The sequence below is a fragment of the Gavialis gangeticus genome, unplaced genomic scaffold (genome assembly GCF_001723915.1).
Source record: "Gavialis gangeticus isolate Ggan-Ray unplaced genomic scaffold, GavGan_comp1, whole genome shotgun sequence".
NCBI lineage: Eukaryota > Metazoa > Chordata > Crocodylia > Gavialidae > Gavialis > Gavialis gangeticus.
This window is the reverse complement of record NW_017729032.1, coordinates 157,708,035-157,711,600: the sequence shown is the minus strand read 5'-3', so window position 1 is coordinate 157,711,600 and position 3,566 is coordinate 157,708,035. Positions and strand designations below refer to the sequence as shown.

Sequence of the window (3,566 nt, the reverse complement as noted above, 5' to 3'; positions counted from 1 at the left end):
AAAAAAAAAAAAAAAAAAAAAAAAAAAGAGCAGAGAAAACCAGGATCCCTGGTGACCTGTTACCAATAGGAAGAGGAACTTGCCACTTCAAGCAGACAGAAGTACAACTGAAAAAAAATTGACATGCCACTGAGTTTATTTCCCCAGATTAAGCCCTTATAACCATATTATCATCACATGATGCAGTAAACACTTGACTTCTCCATGTTAAAGAATGATGGCAAACAACAGCATCAATAAGAACTATGCTTCCTTCATGAAGTAAAAAAAAACTTTGCCAGTTAAAACAGGAAAGTTTTGGGATAAGATAACAGAGGGGGAAAATATTTTGGAACACTTCTGTGAAACAGTAAAGCATGCTATGTGTCACAGCAAAGGTCATTAGTTCATCTTAAAATGCAAGCAAAGAATAGGCCACAGTGAAACAGAAATTAACTAAATAAAATTCTAGGCAGGTAGACTACACAATAGTACACGAAGCTGCCTGACCTAGATCTTGAAGGAAGTATATGCTTGTCCTCCCTGTAACAGTACAGCAGCAAAGTGCTATTTTATTCAGTTTCACTTTACCCTTTTTACACGAGCAGAGCAAGTAAGGTTTATGGCAATTGTCCAGTTTCACATCCCTGCTCCATTTGGGCATAGAACCAATCATCCAAAAAGCAAGGGCAAAAAAAGAATATCCAACTAAGCCAAACTTTTACCAAAACAAAATATTAACTAAAATGAAAAAAAGAGAGATAATTAAATGCATAGCATAGCCATTACCCACAGTTCTTTCAGATTTTTTATGTGAAGGAAAAATAGTTTGCTTTTATAGATCAATTATACAACCAGAGGAAAATAGAAAGGATTCAAGATCTCCTTTATTCTAGCATAACCTAGAGAGAAAATACTACATGTCAAAATATTAACATTGTGTTCCAGCCATATCTCTAACAAACAGAAGCTGCTCAATTCTGCAAAAGGTTACTCTTTGAAATGGAAAGTCCACAACAGTTAAACTAGCATTGCAAGAGAATGTGAATATCAAGCTATCGACACAGACTTTGTTTTCACAAAATAAGTTCCCAACTCCAAAAGGTATATGACTTCAAATATTAGGTTTCTAAAACATAAATTAGAAAAAACTTCAATATATGGTGGGGACCTACCTAAGATATTCCAATAAAATTCTGAATGAAACTTACTGAATTCAGAAGAAAACCTCCAAGGTGTAGACAGTTCATAAAAACATACTTGTACCTTAGAGGAGGGGTTTAAATGGCATTTATGTATTGTTCACACCTTGCACTGTCCCTTCTCAGAAGAGGAAGTTTCATGCCTTGTCACCAGAACCACTATCCAAATTTTAACTTTTAAGAGGTCATTCTTTTCTTAAAGATTGCTTACCTTTCTGACATCTTAAGGATACTTCATGCCAGCTGCCTTCCACTTCACTAATCAAATGGACTACACTGAAAGAAAAAAGAGGAAGCTAACTCCAAATCTATGCTAACCATGCTATAAAGTAAGTAACATGCAGAAAGTCATTTGATCGAGGTACTACAACACTTCATAATAACCTTTTCTGGTTTCATGCCCAAACTTAAACCTCATTAAGGTAACAATCATACCAAGGATCAGGGCACTTGAACAAGTTATCAAGGGGTTAGCCAAGGTATGGACTTAAAATACAATCAACTCCTGCAGGGTAAATGCCTGTGTGCGTGCTTTTACACCTCAGTAAAATGGAAGGCAGCTCGCATTTAAACAAAGGAGTAAGTGGCTACATCATAACTAGGGACCTACTGAAAACTCAAGTTCATGAAGTCAGGCACTGCCAGCAAAAGCGGGCAATGCCCAACTGCCTCCCGCAAAAGAAAACCTTACTGAAAATAAAATGCTGGCTCCCCAGAGGGAGACAGCAGTCCTCACTGTGCTGCAGCCTGCTGCTGGGGGGACAGGAAGCTGCACACAATGGGCAGCCCAAGATGGCTGACACCCCCCCTCAACTTTGTGGGGGGATCTGTCATATGGTCCCACCCCTCTTTGCCAATCAGCAGCAAGGGGCGGGGCTACAAAACAGCCCTTACAGCCAATCAGTGGTGAGGAGTGGGCCACCAGGGCCTGTTGGCCATTACTCTCTGCCCATGGAAATGGCTGCCAGGTTTGTATTTTCCCCACAAAATCAGCTGGCAGCCACTGAGTTCAGTAGGTCCCAAATCATAACAATCAAACAATAGACTCTAGAGCTTTTCAGATGGATAAAAAAAAAAAATCATCTCTATCTGTTTGTCTGATAAGAAACTCCATGAAGAAGCATTCCATCAGTTCATGCAAAGTGGATAAAACATAATGACTTCCTTACTTAAATGAAAGATCTGATTTAAACAGAGGTTTCTCTCTTTAAAAACAAAAAAAACAAAAAAAAAAACCCTATGAAAAATATAGGTTGTCCAATTCAAACTTAAAGGCACAGATTTACTCTGCATTAATTTTAAGTAAGCAGTACACATTTTCAGCTTACACATTTGGATTGAAGCAAGAAAGTTTTTATATATATTTTCACTATGTCCTCACCTTTTATATCTATTTATTCAGTTTCATAATTTGGGATAAACTAGCCCAAAGGTGACCAACCTGTGGCATACCAGCCACAAGTGGCATGGGCAACTTCTGTGTGCGTTATGTAACAGATTAGAGAGGGGACAGACAGTGCCAGATAGGGCAGGAAGCAGAAAACAGAGCAACAAACAGGACAGGGGAAGGAAATTGGAGTGGCACTCATGAAGGGCACGGGGCTCATTTGTGGCACACCTGCCAAGAAGGCTGGCTCTCACTGAACTAGCCCAACCTGAATTATGTGCCATCAGAGCTAAACTCTGTTACTAGTACTAGAACTAGACTATTTAAAACTTGCTTACACCATCTCTACAATATGCTGCAGTCTGCAAAATACATAGGCTAACATTTCTACTTCCATTCATAAAATGATGACTGGATTTTAAAGAATCTACCTGTAGAAATAACTCACAAGTGTTTACCTGGAAAAGTAAAATAGCATCAAATCAAAGGAATCCTATTGCACTGTAACATGCTCAAAACAAGTTGAAGATTCTACAGGTACAACTTTTAACCTGTTTAGTAGGTCTGTTTACTTCCATACATTTAATTTCCAAAGGTATTGTGCAATATGGATGAGTTTTTGTAATGGAATATTTAAACAAGGAGTTGCATCTCTTTACTGTGCTCTGTAACACAGTATACAGATGCTTCTGTGACTATTAATTTTAAAATGTATTAAAAGTAAATGTGTGTTAAAGTTACTATATAGACACCCAGGCCATTTTAATTCCATATTTTGTACCTAGAAAAAAAGCTACAGGCATGAGAGTCTGGTGCTGAGGCTTATGGGTCTGCAGCTGTCTTGGTGGTTTTCTTGTGTTTGTTGCTGTCCCTCTTCTTGCCTCCTGTCCCTTGGGGTGGAAGCCTGCATGTATGCAGCGGCTTTGCAGGGCAGGTGAAAATGTCAGGGCATGCAGTCAGTGGGCTGAGAGAATCAGGGATAGGCAGGGCCTAGCAAT

The 3,566-nt window shown here is 38.9% G+C and overlaps 1 protein-coding gene across 2 annotated transcripts in view; it reads right to left on the bottom strand.

Moving 5' to 3' along the window:
* The window catches only part of NIPA2 (non imprinted in Prader-Willi/Angelman syndrome 2), a 34,806-nt gene that overhangs the window by 17,879 nt on the left and 13,361 nt on the right, over positions 1-3,566 (bottom strand). Inside the window, exon 2 of one of the 2 annotated variants that reach the window (XM_019524181.1) lies at positions 1,393-1,457. The exons of the other annotated variant lie outside the window; for it this stretch is intronic. The gene's annotated coding sequence lies outside the window, so the exon portion shown is untranslated. The remainder of the gene's footprint in view (positions 1-1,392; positions 1,458-3,566) is intronic. 2 annotated transcript variants of the gene reach the window in all.